Source organism: Nicotiana attenuata, chromosome 11, assembly GCF_001879085.1.
Source record: "Nicotiana attenuata strain UT chromosome 11, NIATTr2, whole genome shotgun sequence".
Taxonomy (NCBI): Eukaryota; Viridiplantae; Streptophyta; class Magnoliopsida; order Solanales; family Solanaceae; genus Nicotiana; species Nicotiana attenuata.
Window position 1 is genome coordinate 17,731,360 of NC_031999.1, and position 20,577 is coordinate 17,751,936.

At 41.0% G+C, this 20,577-nt stretch overlaps 1 pseudogene; it reads right to left on the reverse strand.

Annotated features, from left to right (window-relative positions):
* LOC109234986 lies at positions 167-2,106 on the reverse strand (annotated as a pseudogene).

Consider the following 20,577-nt stretch of genomic DNA (forward strand, 5'->3'; position numbering starts at 1 on the left):
GGGGGGGAATGAAGTGTTCTTCTCATAATTAGTTTAAAAGAATACTCCTTCTGTTTCAATTTATATGAAACTATTTGATTGTGCACGGAGTTTAAGAAAAAAGAGAAGACTTTCGAACTTGTGGTGTAAAATGAGGCACATATATTTTGTGTGGCTATAAATCATTGCATAAAGGTAAATTGTTTTCAAATATGGACAATGGCCATTCTTTTTGGCGCCGACTAAAAAGGAAATAGGTTCACAGAGGGAATTTTTTTGTGTTGCAGAAACTATGTGTACCAGCAAGTGCCTTCTGGTACACGTCATGATAACAACTAAGGGGTTGTTTAGTTCAATGGTGGGATATCCCATGGTATCAGTTATTCCACCTTCTTTATATAATAGCCAATCCCACCATTTTAGTGTAAAAGTTAATCCCAGTATTAGCTAATACCCCAACCAAACATGGGATAAAGTTAATCCCAAACTTTATCCCGGGATTATTATCCTTATCTCAGGTACCAAACGACCCCTAAAGGTATACATTTTGAGCAATGAAGAGTCATGATAACATAACTTCTGTCAAGCCTTTGACAATATGATAATCCATCTTCAAAACACTAGACTCTTTAGATGTGGGTAATACAACCATCATTATCCAACATCAGTACAATACATTCCATACTTGGCCTATGTTACGGGCACTGCTGAACACACAAAGATCCACTTGGACTACTCTTTGCACTAGATATGTTGCATTTCATAAGTCTCTTAGATGTACATCAATCAGTTTCAAACATCTGGATTCTGTGGAGAGAAATCACATTTGAGTATTAAGTTCTACTAAGTCGGTTATTGTAGTATCCCATTTGTTACCCTTGCAATGATAGAGCTGTCTGTTAGCTCATACATGAAGTATATTTCCTCAGGATCAGATAAATATGTATAGTTATAACCATTGCACGATGCATCGCGAGATGGTGCATTAGGAAAGGCTCAACCATTCTGTGGTCCAGCCCTGTAGCGTTCAAAGGAACCATTCATGATAAATATCTGTAGGAATCCACGAGGATGGAATGTACAAGTAAACTCATCTCTGGAAGGGTCATTTCTGCTCTTCCATGACCAGAGGGAACGATGAAAACCAGTCTTCAGATCAATACCAACCTTCATTCCAGGTAAAGCAATGTCACCAGGATATTCAAAACTCTGCCGCAGATAATTAGCAGTTGCATCTCGAACAACAAGATTGCCTGAATCAAGAAGCTGTGCAGTTGGATTTTGCACACGTCCGGTGGCATTGGAGGACCAAATGACACGGCTGGAACCATTTTGAAGAGTAAGAAGTCCTTGTCTTTTAAAATTTAGCATACCATCTGTATCATTGGGTGGACTGTCTCTGTTAGCAACCCATACAACTGTCTGTACGGGAACTTTGTTGAACTATATTCCTAAGAACCGTTTCCTGGATGTCCCAGGGGCGAAAAATCCCAACTTAGACTTCGCACCAGATGAAATAATGGTGTTTCTGTCTGTTAAAGGTTGATCTGCAGGTATGGTATCTAGAGTACTCGACAGAATCCAAACAGAAAATATGGAAGATTTGAAAAAATGTATGCTTATGGTTTCCATTGGTTCCATGGTCTTGTTATTATCTTAGGTAAAAGTAGGTTTCATTTTGAATGCAAGCCTGTGATGATTGTTTTATTAATGGAATTTTTAGAATTAAATTGAGATATGAACTTTCACTGATATTAGCAGATAGAGTTTTCAATTTGTTGTTTGCTCACAGATTGAGTCATTGGCAAGTTCAGAATTGGTGGGCTTCCATATGACTTGTGCTAACTTTGATAATCAGTTTGATGGTATTTTGGGACTCCTAAAAACTGATGATGTGTAGCAGCACTTTTGTCAAAATAGCTTTTCAGAAAAGTATTATTTTGAGTTGGGTCCATGCATTTGAGAAGTATTTTTCTTCCAAGTTTTTACACCGGTTGTCCCTCTTACAGGATTGGTATTCATCTTTTGTCCCTACTTTTGACACACGTGCGAAACTTGTCCTTTTAAGTTTAATGAACAATTTCTAGACTAAGATGGCCTTCAGCTCCTCCCTTTCTTCTTCTTTTTCACGATAGCCACTGATGATAGGCTATAATTGCATATTTTAGTCGCTTATTACACTCGAATTTACTGCACTTTAATTGAGTTTGCGCTTTAATCGCTAGTGTTTTGCACTAATTGTGTGTTTTATGCCTTGTAGGTGTGATTCCGAGCTATATAGATGTTATGGAATGAATTTAAGTGATTTGAAGCTTTGAAGTCTGAGTAAAAGCTCAAGGAATTAAGCCGGGATCGTGTTCGGGGGTCAAATTTGATAATTAAGTACGAACGAAGGCTTGAGGAGGCATATTGCGCACTGTCTAGTAAAATAGACATAACTTTTTGCTCAGAACTCCATTTGGGCTCCACAATATATGGTTGGAAAGCTAACTCAAAGGGCTACAACTTTCATGTTTTACGTTTTTCCAAATTCCAAACGGAACAGGGGGAAAAACCGCGGTTTTGCCGCGACCGCGGCAGAACCGCGGCAGAACCGCGGTGGAAGGCAGTTTCTGAAGAATGAAGAATCCGCGAGGGCGTTTGGCCGCGGTTCCACCGCGATCGCGGTGAAACCGCGGTGGGAAGCGTAAATTTCAGGGGCTAAAGTGTAAAACATGGGATTTTAAGTCCTAAACCCTATATAAAACAAAGGAGGCCGGCCTAGAACAAGGAGAGGACATATTTTGGACACAAATTAGACCTAAGGAGGCGGAGAGACACTACTTTAGGGTTAGACAACACCCTTGGAGGCAAGAACACATTGGGAGCAAGGCGGAGAATTCTTCTACAAGTTTTTCCTTCCTCTTCCTATTTTTCATTGTTGGTTATGACTTTTAGTATTGTAGTTTTACATACTATTATGAATAGCTAATTTGTTATCTAGAGTTTTGATAGAACCTTTTGTAGGATAAATTCTTGTTATGTTTTTATATAATTGAGCCATAGCTTTTCTCTATTCGTTCAACTACGTTTATATTCTGGTTGATTGAAGAGCTCTCAATTAGCTGTGCCTATTTAGTATGCATAACTCGGGAGAGAGTGCATATTTAGGTAATTGTTGAACAACACCACTCCCAAAGTATATGAGGGATCAATAACCGAGGGTTTAAAGGCGGGATTAGGGATAACGAAGCCTTGGGTGCGATCTAAAGTGAGCTGTATTAAAAGCCAGCTAGCGTATCTCGGGAGAGTGCGTCTAGTAAATTGTCGTAATTACTCGGGAGAGATTTACGGTAATAAGAGTGCTCATGATCGGTAGAGAATACTTAGGCGAAATTATAGAAGACATAGCAGGAAGGATTCCGACAATTGGGAAAATCATAACTCTGGACCTCCTTAATCTTTTCTCTAGCCCTCAATATCTTTAGTTGTTAATTTACTATTTTAATTTGTTAGTTAAGTAGTTAAACACAAGAATCTTAATATCTATAAGTTAGGAATTGTTCAAGCTTGTCTTCTTGGTGATAGTGAACAGCTGTAGCTAAACCTTAGTTCTCTGTGGGATTCGACTCCGGACTTGTAAACCGGATTATATTTGCAACGACCGCATTGTCCTTTTTATAAGGCATAGTTGGGCGTGATCAACCACCATTGTTATTCAATTTTGAAAGCTTGAAATTTCTGTTTGGCGGATGAAATTCAAAGTTAATGGTTGATTATTATTATTATTATCATTTGTGTGTAGATTATTTGTGCTTAAATTTTTAGTTCAAATATTGATTTAATGATTTGCTTTAAAAATTTCAATACTCCATTATTGGTCCTTAAGAAGTGTTGAAGAAGACAAAGCGAGTCTTGTTAATTTGGTATTATTTGACAAAATTAGTGGTTGAGGTTTGTTTATGTTGGTGTTTAGAGGTTTTCTTAAAATTCGAGTTCATTTGGAGCAGATTTGGGATGGTTTAATCGAAATTGGACTTGCAAACTTGAAGAACAACATAGACAAATTATGCCAATCAGGTAGAGTTTTATGAACAATTTAACTGATAGGCTGAATGCAGATAATATAAAAGTCATGCCGACATGGTAGAGTTTAGTATACAACTGAACAAGCACAAAGTCATGCCAAGTGGGTAGAGTATTTGAATTATCCAACAAGATAGTTCGAGTATAGCACAAAGTCATATCAAATTGGTAGAATTTGTGAACAATTTGACAAATAGGTCGAAGATAACACATAGCGATGCCAATCTGTTAGAGTTTGGTGAATAATTGAACAATCACAAAGTTCTGTCAGTCGGGTGGAATTTATAAATAATTTAACAAATGGATCGAATGTTGATAACACAAAGTCATGCCAATATAGTAGAGTTTGATGAATAATAATAATTTTCAACTTGGCTCATGAATTAATTTTATAGAACACGATCAAAATACCCCTATCATTTAGTAAATGGTTTAAAATATCATCTGTCAATATTGCTAATATTATCCTTTGATTTAACGGCACAAAATGTGTTTATTTTATTTCTTATATACGGATTTAATTTACCCATACTCTATTATAATCCGTCCCCATTTTTTTCTTTTTGTTCTTCTCTGGGACTTTATTCTTTAGGAAGAGCTGCATATTTCTCCATTTAAAACCAGTTACTTAGAAAATAATTTTTTTTTTTTGAAAAAGAACATTCATCAACTTTGTTTACCCTAAAAATTGGATAACAAATAAATTTATAATATGATTTTAAGAATACGTGATTTCACAAATAACCAATTGATAAATACAAAGATTAGCAGTGAAGATTGACAATAAGATAAAGCAATCCAGTGTTTGAACAGAGTTTAGCCCTCGAGCTTGAATACCCTCGGGCTAGTTGTTCGAGAACAGTAATAATGTAACAAGCTGATGAACAAGAGAATGCAAATTAAAGAGAGAATATTATATTGCTTTGATCTGCCTGAATGTGAAGTGTTTACAAAATGATTAGAACCCTCTTTATATAGTAGAGGAATCCTGTCTATGGTACAATTCTAATTACGGAAGTAAATCCCATGATTAGCCTAAACAATAGTCCTTAATTTGATCTGTTCCGAGATTTTCACCGTGATCTTCGATCGGTTACGGATATCTCGCTTTTCTGTTATTGCGCTTTGCTCGAAGTCTGTCATATTTGGTCCCGATCGCTGCTGGCCTCGATCTTGACAGATACCTCGATACCTCGTCTTTGCGCTCTGATCTGATCCGTTACGAGGCTGACCCTCGATGTGACTCCCTTGTCTCGATCGAATAGTAAAATCGGATGGGCCTTGTTTTGACTGTATACAGATAATCCCATCCTTTCTTAGGAAGTATTGATAAGTAACGAATTGAGCCTTCGATCTCATACTCCGATTCGTTGTGACGTCATCCTCATGACGTAAGCGGCGGAAGTGATTGAAGCATCCCGTCGGTACAGTTCCCAAAGTAATTAATGAGCGTCAGTTGGTGGTCGGCCACTAGTGCTATTGGACCGTCATCTTTATCCTATAAATGTGACTTTCTTCTTTTTGCCCAAACTTTACCCTTTGATCTCTGCTTCTAATCTTCAAGCTTTTTGCACCTTTTTCCGTTCTGCATAATTTCCACCAAAAACACCAAGTCTTCTTCTCTCCTTCTTCCTTTAAGCTTATTCAAAATGGCAAAAATGTCAAAATCTGTTCCACAAAAAGAGGACGCCTCTTCATCGCGGCCGGCCGGTGATAAAACGCCGGTGGAGCCACGCCCTGAGGAGTGCGTTCCAGAGGTGGGGTATGACCTTTCTTCCGACTTCAAAGTCGAGAAAACTTCTTCTGTCCCTGGCCGGTGTGAGCCAATGTCGAGATACATGTGCTCGATAACCGAGAGTGACCTTGAGCAGGTCAAGAAAGACTGCTATTGGGAGAAGAAAGAGGTGGTGATTCCGACTCCCGAGGAAGATATCACTACCCACGTGGAAGAGTTTCTAAGTGTTTACACTTACCCTTTTACGTTGGGCCCTGTCGATCCCGTTATCATCGACTTCTGCCGCTAATACCAAATAACCCTAGGTCAGATCCACCCTTTCTTCTGGCAAATTATGATTCTGTTCCGATTTTTTGCAAACAAAGCCAAATGGACCCCTTTCACCCTCGACCACCTCATCAGGTTGTATAGGCCCTGTCTTTTTCGAGGTGGGCTAATAAAGCTTCAGCGTCGAGCCACTAAGGTGCTATTCTCGAGCATAGACGAGGACAAGAATCGAGGTTGGATGGGTCGGTTTGTTCGAGTGAAGACTTTTGATTTAATTCCGGCCGAGAAGATGCCGTTTCCTGAGAAATGGAATATGGAGCGCAAGTCCAATCCCTCATTTAGCTTTTATTCACTGTTTTTTTCCTTTACTCTTCCTCATCGATATCCTTTTCCACGATGTAGCAGTCGCTTGGATGCCTAGTGCGATTCCAAACCTCGAGAGTTGGATTCGGACCCTAGCTTCGACCTCCTCGTACGCTGAGTGCTCATGGCGCGATTTAGCAAGGGGCCGATGGGAGGGCAAAAATCACGGTAAGCCTTTCCTTTATGTATTTGATGGCTTTTGTTAAAATGTTTTCCCTTTTACACTTACTTGATTTCCTTTCATACAGGCCTCGGGAAAGATGCCGTCATGAGGCCCCCGTACGGGGAGGAGGAGGTTTCGCCCTCGGCCCCAAAGCCATCGAAGGAAAAGAAAAGAAAAAAAGTCTCACCCTCCGATACTCCAAAACCCAAGAAGAGCAAGTCTCGCAGGTCCAAGAAAGACACCGTCGTCCTGCCTACCGATGTAGCTCAGCAATTAAGGGAGGAGAAAGAGGAAAATGAAGATGCTGACTTAGAGCTAGTAGCCCAAACAAAAAGGAGCAAGTCTCGCAGGTCCAAGAAAGACACCGTCGTCCTGCCTACCGATGTAGCTCAGCAATTAAGGGAGGAGAAAGAGGAAAATGAAGATGCTGACTTAGAGCTAGTAGCCCAAACAAAAAGGAGTGTCAAGGCCCCGAAGACCGTTGAGCCGGTGATGATCGAAGAGGTTCAGGCTCGGACCGAGGAGATCTCAGAGGATGGCCCGAACAAAGTCCCCGAGTCATTTGACGCTGAAGATGCCTCCCGCCGTGATGAGCAGTCGGCGGATGTGCCTAAAAGGGCCGGTTCTAAGGCCCTTCGAAACGAAGAGAACGCCCCAAGTGACTTGCTTGGGGCAATAGATGTTGACGATTCGCCGCCCCCCACCCCCCTACATTTTTCGAGGGGCAAATTCAGGAAGCCCAGGCCATGGAGACACCCGATGTAGGAATAGCCCACGAAAGGGAGGACCTTTTTAACGGTTGCTTCACGGGGTCGAAGATGCTTCCGATATGGGTGATGCATCGAGTATCTTCGATGAGGATCAACGACTCCTGAGCCAGGTAAGCCTCATCTTCCTTTATCAATATTACGTTTGCCTTTATTTCCCCTAGCCTGATTTCCTTTCTTTCTTCATAGGCCGTGATGCTTCATCGGGAAGCGTTTTCTAAATCCCGGGAGAGTTGAACCGGTGAGGCCGATCTTAAAAGGCTCATGAAGGAGAGAGATGCCCTCAAACTTCTCAGTGGGCAAAAAGAAGAGGAGATCAAGGACCTCCGACTGAACTAGCCACAGCTCACAAAGAGCAAACCGACCTGATTGAGCAGGTAATGAAGAATTTTCTTAGAAGTTCGATGTATCAATTCAGGAACGACGACTAATACTTTGATCCTACAGGTTCAACAAAAGGCTGAAAAGAACGAGCAACTCTGTGAGGAGGCCAACATGATGAAGGCGGAGACTTTGGGGTGGAAGCAAAACATGGACCGCCTTACTTCAGAGAAGGATACTGCTCGAGCCCAACTGTCATCGGCCGAATGCCAACTCCAAAGAATGAAGGAGGAAAGCCTGGCCCGAGCGAAGAAAATTTGGGAGCTCGAGGCTCAATTGGCTGTCGATCTTGCAAAGGCCACATCTGAGGCAAAAAGAGTAAAGGCTGAAGCGGAGGCGATCGTGGCCGTCTATCGAGCTGATGCTGAAGCTGCTCAAGCTCGAGCGAGAGAAGTGGTTGGCACCGCTCAAACTCGATCATACTGGGCTGTCAAGCATGCCAAGTACCAATCTCGAAGAGAGATTCGAGGAGATCCATGCTCGTGGCTTCGACCTTGCTGTCGATATTGAGAATGCAAAAGTACTCGAGGCTGAAGCTAAAGCATTGCTTTCTTCTGATGATGATGACTCTGGGAGCGTGAGTGGATTCGAGAGTGGAGGAGATTCTGGTGACGAAGACGTAGCTCTCGAAGAAAATTAAGCGCTTAGGATTTTTCCTTTTTTTGATTTTTTGTGTAGGATCCTGACTGATCCATGTAAATTATTTCATATATATATAAAACGTTTCCTTTCATATCCCGACTTTTGTCTAGCAAAAATTCTGATTTGCTTTTCGCCTTATGACAATTTTGATACACTTAGTACCTTGTGAGAATTTTGATTCACTTCGTGTCTTGTGAAATTTTGTTTGTGAATCCGAAATTTAGGCAACTTGATCGAAGTCAGACTAATATAGTCTCTATAACCGAGTGAGTACTTGTTCGAACTCGAAGTATAAAAACCCTTAGGTTTTAGTTGAGTGAGTGTGCATTCTCGAACTCAAAAAATATAATGGCCCTTAGGCTTTTGAATTGGGCCGATATGGCCTCAAAAGAGTGGCTTTTTCCCGTATCGGCTTAAAAAGTTTAATCATATAAAAATTTGTTATGCCTTAGTATGGGATAAATCTGTACCCATTAGGATTTTCGAGGTTAGTGTTATCGAAACTCTTTACTTTGTTATGCCTTAGCATAAGCTTGCTCGAGAGTTTGAACAATTTTGGTACCCCTTAAGGTTTTGAGAGTTGAAGTTATCGAAACCCTTTGTAATTTTGCCGAGGGTAGCCCTTTTAACCGGTTTTGTGAAAAATATTAGAAGGCCTATTTTGTTACGGAATTCGGACGTCTCCAAACCGCGTTAGTTTGGCCGTAGCCTTTAACTTGAGATTTGCCCTTTGGGCTTGTTTCTAAATTATACTTCGAACTTGTTCGAGGCACCATTCCCCGAGTGGGGTGGCCGTGGCCTATGAAATTGAAGGCTGCCTTTTTAAGTTCTTACGATCTCGAGATTTTGGTAATTCGAACATGTTGATTTTCGGGCGGTAGTCCCCGAGTAGCTCGGCCTTCGAGCTAGTTTCCGTAATAGATCATAAGTACGAGATCGTGAAGTAAAAATTTTCTAAGACACGAAATATTTGGCAAAGAAAAATACTTCTCTTCATATATTATACATGCGTACATTTTTTCCATTTAGAGCTCGAGTAACCTATATGGGTACGGTTCGTTCGACCGTTTGGCCCTTACAAAATTTTACTTATCGAGACCCAGTCGACACGAAGTATCTTCCTTGTAATGAAGCTGAAATCCGAGGGTGATGCCCCCTAGTATTCGAGGTTGATTGCGAAGAAGCCTTGGATATTGTTGAATTGTCCCCAGGTAGCACAAATAATTATTGCCTCGTTAAAAAACTCACCGGAAAAACCCATTCGAGACAAAAACCGGTCTAAGGGAAAAAGAGTGCAACGTGCGCTTTAAAACCTAAGGTCTTTGCGTTGAAGAATTCCTTGATGTCTTCGATCGAACACCTGCAACAAGTTAGTATAAAATACAAATGAAAAGAGGAGAAAGTCATACCTTAGCAATAATATCGTTTGAGGAGTGCTATATTCCAATTATTTGGCAATTGTTCGACGTTCATCGTGCCAAGTTTGTAAGATCCTTTTCCGTCGTGTTGAGGGCCTGATATGGTCCCTCCCAAATCGGACCGAGCTTTCCCTCATTTGGGTCTCAAGTGTTGATGGTGACCTTTCTCAGAACTAAGTCCCCAATTTTAAAGTGTCGAAGATTGGCTCTTCAATTGTAGTACCTTTCGATGTGCTGCTTTTGTGCAGCCATTCGAACGAGGGCGGCTTCCCATTTTTCATCTAGCAATTCGAGGCTTGTATTCATAGCCTCGTGATTTGACTCTTCCATTGTGTATTAAAACCTGAGGCTAGGCTCCCCGACTTCAACCGAGATCAGAGCTTCGGTGCCATATACTAAGGAGAACGGTGTTGCCCCCGTACTGGATTTTGACGTTGTTCGATACGCCCAAAGGACCTCGGGAAAAATTTTCTCAAAATTTTCCCTTAGTGTCGTTTAATCTTTTCTTTAGATTTTGAATGATGGTCTTGTTTGTTGATTCGGCCTGTCCGTTCCCACTAGGATGATACGGCATTGAAAAGATGCTTTTTATTTTGTGATCTTCGAGGAACTTTGCTGCCGATAAATTATTTTCCATTGTCGCATGCTATCTCGGCAGGTATTCCGAATCAACATATGATGTGATCCCAGATGAAGTCTATGACTTCTTTTTCCCTGACTTTCTCGAAAGCCTGTTCTTAAACCCATTTAAAGAAATATTCAGTCATTAATAAAATGAATTTAGCTTTACCTGGGGCCGATGGCAGAGGGCCGACGATATCCATTACCCATTTCATGAACAGCCGTGGGGATAGGACTGAATGAAGTTGCTCTCCGGGATGGTGGATCATCGGTGCATATCTTTGGCATTTTTTGCATTTTTGAACGAATTCCTTAGTATCTTTTTCCATATTGGCTCAATAGTATCCCGCTCTGATGACTTTGTAAACCAGTGATTCGGCACCGGAATTGTTCCCGCAAGTACCCTCATGAATTTCTCGTAGAACGTAGTCGGTGTCTCCCGGGCCCAAACATATTTCCAACAGTCCATCGAACATCCTTCTGTACAATGTTCCATCTTCAGCCAATGTGAATCGTGTAACCTTTGTTCGTAGAGTCCCTGATTCCTAGGGGTCCGATGGAAGCTTCCCGTGTTTTAAATACTCGATATATTTATTCCTCCAATCCCAAGTTAGGCTTATGGAGTTTATTTCGACGTGGCCTTCTTCGATTACTGACTTTGAAAGTTGTACGATAGTCCGTGAGCTAATTTTGTCGTCTTCGACTGATGACCCCAAATTTGCAAGGGCATCGGCCTCGCTGTTCTGTTCTCGAGGTACATGCTATAGGTTCCATTCTTTAAATCGGTGTAAGGTTATCTGCAATTTGTCCAAGTACCTCTGCATTCGATCTTCTCGAACCTCGAAGGTCCTGTTGACTTGGTTAACCACAAGTAGGGAGTCACATTTGGCCTCGATGACCTCTGCTCCCTAGCTTTTAGCCAGCTCGAGACCTACAATCATGGCCTCATACTCGGCCTTATTGTTAGTCAACTTAGGGGTTTTGATAGATTGTCTAATTGTATTTCCTGTGGGCAGCTTCAAAATGATGCCTATCCCGGACCCCTTCACATTCGAAGCGCCATCTATGAAAAGGGTCCACACCCCCGAAGACGCACCCGTTTTTAACAAAAGTTCCTTTTCGACCTCGGGTACGAGGGCTAGTGTGAAGTCGGCCACGAAGTCTGCTAAGATTTGAGACTTGATGGCCGTTCGGGGTTGATACTCGATATCATACCCGCTAATCTTGACGGCCCATTTGGCCAATCGGCTCGAGAGTTCGGGCTTGTGTAAAATGTTGAGAAGGAGGTAGGTGTTTATAACACAAAACATTGAAAATATGGTTTTAATTTCCTAGAGGCGCTTATCAAAGCAAGCGCTAATTTTTCTAAGTGTGGGTACCGGGTCTCGGCTTCACCTAAAGTTCGGCTAATATAGTAAATAGAAAATTGCGTACCTTGCTCTTCTCGAACTAGGACATCATTTTTCCGCAACTTCCGAAACTGCCAAATATAAGTAGAGTTGCTCGTCCGCTTTCAGAGTATGAAGCAATGGGGGGCTCGAAAGATACCGCCTTAACTCTTCCAACGCTTGTTGGCATTCGGGGGTCCAAGTGAAGTTGTTCTTCTTTTTGAGCAGTGAGAAGAACCTGTGATCGATCTGAAGACCTTGAGATGAACAGGCCTAAGACGGCTATCCGCCCTATTAACCTTTGTACGACTTTAACGCTGTCTACGACTGTGATGTCCCCTATTGCCTTGATTTTATTGGGGTTGATCTCGATTCCCTGATTCGACACCATAAAGCCAAGCAACTTGCCCGAACCGACCCTGAATGCACATTTCTCAGGATTGAGCTTCATGTTGTATTTTCTGAATATGTTGAAGGTTTCCTGCAAATGTGTTAAATGGTCCTCTGCGTGCAGGGACTTAACTATACCTCCATTAATTTACCTATTTGTTCTTCAAACATCTGATTCACTAGGCGTTGACAAGTAGCACTAGCATTTTTTATCCCTAACGGCATTACATTATAACAGTAGGTGCCATACTTAGTGATGAATGAAGTCTTTTCCTTATCCTCCGGGTTCATTTGAATTTGATTATACCCGGAATAAGTGTCGAGAAAACTAAGGGCCTCGTAGCCGGCCATGGCATCGATCATGCAATCGATATTTGGTAGAGGAAAAAAGTCTTTAGGACATGCTTTGTTTAAATCTTTATAATCTACTCACATTCTAAGTTTGTTCTCCTTTTTAGGGACTACAACTATGTTTGCTAACCATTCGGGATATTTTACTTCCTGAATGGATCCTATTTTTAGAAGCTTGGTTCTCTCGTCCTTGATGAATGCTTGCTTTGCCTCGGACTGGGCCTCCTTTTTTGTTTTACCGGTCTGAACTTCGGGTCCAGGCTCAACCGATGAGTTGTGATCTCCGGTGGGATCTCTGTCATATCTAGGTGGGACCAAGAAAAACAATCCATGTTATTTAAAAGGAATTGAACAATTTTTTCCTAAGCTCGGGAGTTAACCTCATGCCCAGGTATACCTTTCGATCGGAAAGATGCTCGATCAGTATGAGTTGTTCCAGCTCCTCGACCGTTGACTTCGTTGCATCAGAATCATCAGGGGTTATGAAGGTTTGAGGTATCAGATAATCTTCATCCTTGAATATCTCCTGTCCCTCCGATGGGACCGAGGCCGGTGCGTGTAGTTGCTATTTGACTTCTTCTTTTTCCTTTGACTCCGATCTCTTTGTTGACGAAAGCACTGATATCAGTATCACTTCATCGATTGCAAACATTTCTTTGGCGACATGTTGTTCACCGCACATGGTTTTGACTCCTTCCGAAGTTGGGAACTTCAGAACTTGATGAAGTGTCGAAGGTACCACTCTCATGTTATGTATCCAAGGCTTTCCGAGTAGTACGTTGTATCTCATGTCGCCTTCAATCACATGGAACTTTGTATCTTGGATGGTCCCGTCTACATTTGTTGGAAAAATGATCTCTCCTTTGGTAGTCTCACTCGCCATAATGAAACCGTTGAGTACCCGAGCTACGGGCACAATCTGATATTGGAGGCCGAGTTGATCTACGACCCTTGATCGAATAATATTTGCTGAGCTACCTGGATCAACCAACACACCTTTAACTTGAATTTTATTCATAAGGATAGATATTACTAGTGCATCGTTGTGAGGTTGTTCGATCCCCTCTGCGTCCTCGTCATTGAAAGACAAGGTTTCTTATGGTAAGTAGTCCCGAGTTCGCTTTTCCCTTGTGATCGTCACCTTGGTGCGTTTGAATACCGGTCCTTAAGGGCTATTGACCCCACCAAAGATCATATGAATTACGTGCTGTGGCTCTTCCTGTTCGTTCTGCCTGTTCGAATCTCTGTTTTTGAAGTGATTCTTAGCTCGATCGCTTAAGAGTTCTCGAAGCTGACCCTTGTTGAACAGACGGGCTATCTCCTCTCTCAGTTGTCTGCACTCTTCAGTTCTATGACCATGTGTACCATGGTATTTGCACATTTGATTTGGGTTCCTTTGAGTTGGATAGGTCTGTAAGGGTTTGGGCCATCTAGTATCCTTAATCCGATCGATGGCTGATACAATACCTGATGCATCGACGCTGAAGTTGTATTCTGACAGTCGAGGTGCTTCCTTGGACCCAACATTCCTATCGAAACCGCTTTTTCTCATGATCCCTCGGGAACTCTATCCCCGATAGTTCCTTCTATCGTTCCATACGGGGTTGTGGTCGGGGTCGTTATTTCTCCGGTCTCCACTATATGGATGGTACCTATCTCTATTTGACTGTAGTTCCCGATCAACGTCCCTTTTAGCTCTATCAGCAGACCTGTTGGGATAAATCGAACCAACTGGAGTTCCCAATTGATCATCCTCGACCCTAATCTTCGATTGATATCGATTGTGTACATCGGCCCAAGTGATAGTTGGGCATTCGATCAAATTTTGCTTTAGCTGTTGTGAAGCTATGGAGCTCCGGGTGTTGAGACTTTGTGTAAAAGCTTGAACAACCCAGTCGTCTGTAACTGGAGGTAGGTCCATTCGCTCCGTTTGGAACCAAGATACGAATTCCCTGAGCATCTCGTTATCCTTTTGTCTTACTTTGAAGAGGTCTGATTTCCTTGTTTTATCTTTAATGGCTCCGGCATGGGCTTTCACAAAAGAATCTGTGAGCGTAGCAAACGAATCAATGGAGTTGGGCGGTATGTTATGATACCATATCATGGCACCTTTCGATAAAGTTTTTCCAAATTTCTTCAATAGAACGGATTCAATCTCATCATCTTCTAAGTCATTTCCCTTATCCTGCATGTGTACGAAGTGACGTACTCATTAGGATCGGTGGTCCCATTGTATTTGGGGATGTCTGGCATACGGAATTTCTTAGGAATGGGCTTCGGAGCCACACTCTTAGGGAAAGGCTTCTGCACGAACTTCTTCGAATCCAAACCGTTTAGGATCGGGGGTGCCCCTGATATTTAGTCAACCTGTGAGTTGTATGTTTCTACCTTTTTGTCATTTGCCTCGATTTTCTTTTCACCTGATTCTATCCGTTTAGTGAGCTCTTCAAGCATCTTCATAATGGCGGGGTCAGTCCCTGATTCATTAGTATTCATTTTCTCCAGTACGGGTTCAACTCTATGAACAACCTCTTGTGATGTTTCGAGCTCAATTCTGCTTGGTGCTCGATTCTGATTTTGGAGTTGTGCTATCGCAGCTTGCGAATCTGCAGCATTTCGAATATCACTCGAAGGCTAATTCCACTCTGTGCGTTTTGATCAGCCGCTCTCGCATCTCTGCGGACACTATTTCCAGGGTCAACGCCCAGATTTGCATTTAGGGCGATATGCAATTGACATCGACGGGGTCCGCGATAGGTACTCCCTCGTAGCCAGCTTGAGGCACTTCGATCCCTGGGCGGCTGCATTACCATTTTCTCCATGGAAACCGAGGCCGTCATCGGCATGAGTGGGTACTGCTTGCGAGTTAGACATGTTGACCCTGAAATTAAAAATACTCACAAGAACAAGCGTAAAGTAGTGTGTGTTACGGGAATTAATACCAGGGAATCACTATTATCCTTAGTCCCATGGTGGGCGCCAAACTGTTTACCCTAAAAACTGGATAACAATTAAATTTATAATATGGTTTTAAGTATATGTGATTTCACCTTATACTAATTGATAAATACAAATACTAGTAGTGAAATTGACAATAAGATAAAACAACCAGTGTTTGAACAGAGTTTAGCCCTCGAACTTGAATACCCTCGAGCTAGTTGTTCAGGAACAGTAATAATGTAGCAAGCTGATGAACAAGAGAATGTAGATTAAAGAGAGAATATTATATTGCTTTGATCTACCTGAATGTGAAGTGTTTAGAAAATGATTAGAATCCTCTTTATATAGTAGAGGAATCCTGTCTATGGTACAATTCTAATTACGGAAGTAAATCCCATGATTAGCCTAAACAATCACCCTTGATTTGATCTGTTCCGAGATTTTCGCCGTGATGTTCGATCGGTTACGGATATCTCGCTTTTCTGTTATTGCGCTTTGCTCGAAGTCTGTCATATTTGGTCCCGATCGCTGTTGGCCTCGATCTTGACAGGTACCTCGTTTCTCGAACTCGATACCTCGTCTTTGCACTCTGATATGATCCGTTACAAGGCTGACCCTCGATGCGATTCCCTTGTCTCGATCGAATAGTAAAATCGGATGGGCCCGATTTTGACAGTATACAAACTTCTTGAAAAAAGGTTAAACAAACACATGTCAAGTATAGGAATCAGTGGGTGTTTTATAAATGGAAGAAGGTTTCTTCTTTGTAAAACACACCCAAACCAGTCAATCAACGGTGCCCAAGCCTCCTCCCGTAATAGAAATTCAATGATATCAACTCAATAAAGAATAATAATGGTCCATGAAGGATGAAGAACAAATGATGTCTTCTCGACTATAAATATGAAATTCTTTCTCCATAGAATTGGCGATTATACTTCTTATTACCATATCTACTATGAATGATCGGTCATTTGTGCGTATTGGCTTAATCACACCGATGTGGTGAAAATTTCTTGGTAAAATATTGAAATTTACTGGCAGAAGCACAATATTGTTAATGCATTTCAAGTTTTCAACCTTTGTTCTACCATGAACAATGAATGTTTGAGGTAGTTACCACTCAGACGTGAAAAGGTATATGGACAGAGTATGATTCTAAGAAGGAAATCACATTGTTTGATCACTGTTATTGGAGAAACTGAGAAAGATATTTCTAGTAAAATAAAAAAAGACTTCCACTGAAATCAGGGATGACGATCAACTCCTCTAGAGAGAGAAGTAAAAACCTCATATAATCAATAGGCAAAATGGCCTCGTGGCCACTTAAACTTACACCTATTTGCCAACCCGGTAAACGAACTTACAACTTTCCCATTTGAATACTTCAACTTAATAGAATGAGGGTTAATAACCACATCCCACAAAGCGTGTCACATCATATGTTAAACTATTTATTGCTTGACATGTGTTTTTTGTGGGTCCATTTTTAAAATTTATTTATCAAAATTTTATTATATCTTTTACTTTTCATCTCCACTCAAACACCCCCTCCCCCCCCTCCCCCAACAAACAATCGGTAAAAGAACCTTGCCGGTAAATTCTGGACCGAACCCCAAATCCAAAATGATCGGTAGCCCACGTTTCTCCATAATTATGTTCTTAAAATCCATCAAGAACTTATTCTTCAATCAAATCTCAAGAACCCAAATCAAACAAGAATATTTTGAAAGTTACCATAGACATTCTGAAAAGTTCTTCATCAAATAGTGCTTGGTTTAGCAGTGAAGGAGGAGATGAATTTAGTGGCGAAACAAAATGCTCCCCCACTTTGAAGCCATCGTTGATTTCTTCTGAAATTCCAAAATTATTTTCTTGTGTTCTTGCCAAATTATGACCATGGTGATGTAAACTGCTGTAAAATTCGAAAATCGGCATACAACTTTTGGATTCTTAATCTTCCTTCTCAACTATACCCTTGACTTTTAGTGGAAGAATATCTTGGGAGAAGATTGAAGGGTGCTTCTGACAGTAAAAAATTGATGGGTTTGATTTGGAGGTAAAAGGAAAAAAATGAATTTTCAATGGAAGGAAAGGGGAGAAAGTGGGTGGGGTGGTCGGGGAGAAGGGGGAAGGAGTGTACTGGTAAAGGAAGGGAGGGGACACTGGCATTTTCTTTCTTTCTTTTTATTTTATTTTATATTTTTTCCCCTGATTTTATGATTGTTTAATCAAAAATTATTGTCCTCACGCGCGTTAATTATGTGAGTTGCACGCACTTTGTCCATGTCACTTGTGCTCCTGCCACATAAGCATGGTCAATGGTCAAAGGGAATTATTAGTTTACAAGAAGAAATGACCAGAAAATGAAGAGCTTGGAACAAACCATGAGAAACATACAGGGCTTGTGAGGCCATAAGAGTGTTTCATTCAATGATCTATGCATGTTTCCCCACGTTCATTTGCCACTCGACTTCAAGACCCCCAAGTTTGATAAGCATGATGGGCATGGTGATCCCGTGGCCCATCTGAAGAGGTATTGTAACCTATTGAGGGGAGCGGGAGACAAAGAAGAATTGCTCATGGCTTATTTTGGGAAAAGTTTGACAGGAATTGCTTCAGAGTGGTGCATAAATCAAGACATGTCTCACTAGCATGTTTGGAACGACATGGCTCAAGATTTTGTCCAACTTTCAGTACAATATTGATATAGTGCGAAACCGCTCCTCTCTTGTTAACGTAAAGAAGAAGCCGACAGAAAGCTTCAGAGAATACGATTCATGATTCATGCCCTTCCAATTCTTCCTGATTGAAATGTTCTTCCGCATTCGAGAATTCAGTATGGAATTTTTTGAACCCATTGGGTTGGTTCTCAACTGCCGGGGAAACCCAAAGGATGGCTAAAGTAGAAGGAAAGAAGGCTTAATAAACAACAAAGATATCCTCAAGATAGTAAAAGAGGGATATTTGAAAAAGCTTGCAAGTATAGTTCCAAGCTTCGGGGATGGGAGATGTTGATGCCGGTAAAGTATCCCCGAGAGCAACAACAACAAACCTCTCCATCCACCCACGATTGTTATCATCATCTACACTAGTGACGATGGCGTTGTGATCGCGTTTGCTGAGTTTAATCACGCCTCATCAGAAAATTTTAGGGGCATAGAGACTGATCATATGTGCAAGAGTGAGGTATTCTTAAGCCCGGGAGCACAAGTATCGGAGGCAAGTAACCGTGTGCCATATCACCGGTCCCCACTTGAGCCAAACAAACTTGATAGTTCCGGCAAAACTCCAAGATGATTGAGTCTATTTCATTACCAAGTCTTAAAGTAAAAGGGTAGGCGTAATCGAAAATAACACTAGTCTGCTGAATGTAATCCTCTCACTTTACTAGGGGTTAAAACTTCAATGTTCTTCCAGTCACAATCCTCTTTTAAAACAGGAATACTAGCCGGGTGAAGAGATGAATAATATTCACCAACAGATTTGTTTCCGTCTCCATCAGGGTCAAAAGAACCTTTTTGAAAGACAACTGAGAAGGGATGATTGTGTTTGTAGTGAGAGGTCTAGTGTCAGGTTTCCTAGACTTGTTCTAGTTGGATGGACCGCTGCCGAAGCAAGTCCCAGTGCCGGTGATGAAGAAGTTAAAATAAAGTTATGTGGTTTAGGGGTAGAAGATGTATTACTGAAGGAAGAAATAGCAGAACACATGGTGATAAGAAATACGAATTTGTAAAGTTTCTTGAGAAAAGGGGAGTTAGCAGAGAAGTTTTAAGAAGACTCAGAGAAGAAAGTTGTGAAAGTAAAAGATGAAATTGGTGAAAAGTTGAGAAGTTTATAGGTGTCACAGTATAAAACTAGCATTACCTAGGTAAATGGCAAAACTGTTTGTCGAATCAGCGGGACAACACGTGTTCGACTCATTAAATTCAAAGAGACGTGCGTCCTTTCAAGTCTTAGAAACCATTCAAGAAATTTTCCGCTAAGATAAGATAATATCTTATCTACTTCCTGGTCATATCAAGTTGAGTCATCGGAAGTAGGGGAGACTATCTATATTGGGCAAATTTTGCAGATTATAGGTGAGTGCTTCTCAAACAGAAACGTGGTAGTAAAGACAGGTAAGAGATGAGTCAACAAATGGCTAACACCGGTCACAAGCATGTGACCGGTATTACACAAGTCTCGAAGGCGTCAAGGCCGGGGAAGAGAATTTGAAAGTAAGGTACTGGTTGAGAGGGTAGTATTAAAGAAGCAATCGTTACAGAAAATCATAGCATTTATTCTTAAACGTTATGCAACCATTAAGAGGGGTTTTACTCACCTTAAAGAGGAGCATGATTTTAGGATCTTGTCTTCCCTAATTTATCTATAAATAGTGAAATTTGTACTCATCGAAGGACACGAAATACTTGTGCGAAAAAAGACTGATACTATTCTCTCATTCTATAAAGCTTTATTTTACTGTTATTAAGGTTTTCACATTGTTCTTGGCTCCGGAGAGTTCAATTCAGGCTTGTCTTTTCCTCAATTATCCTTATTTACTTGTTTTGCTCTTTATTATTTTATTTTATCCGATCAATTCAAACCATGTATCTATAAACCACGTAACAAATTCAACTATACCTATTTGCGGGCAAACAAGAATCGCTCTTGTTTTTACATAATCGTCTATTACATGTAAGAAGTTTTCTGATATCTTGAAGAAATTCCATTACCTTACTTGGCATCACAATTGACAAAGGCAATTTCACTAAGCAGAAGCTTAGCTACAGATGTTGATCTCTCTTTTACATTGATTCGGTTGGCCGGCCGTTATAACTGGTATGTTTGTTTAAGCTCTTTTAGTTCATGTATTAGAAAGTTTATTTAAGGATACCTATATTATTTTGTTCGTGAACTAGTGAGGATGAAAAAAAGTCGAGTTAAATTAGGTATATGTACCATGTTAGGAAAAAATCTATAGATACCTATGTAGTTTTAACTATTTTATTCAAGCAAGTAAAATGAAGTAAACAAAGAATCATTTCCTCCGCTTGTCTTCAAAAGAAATTTGGGTGATTTGAAAGCGTTCCTCCTATCAATTTCCAACAGCGCTGTAATTCCG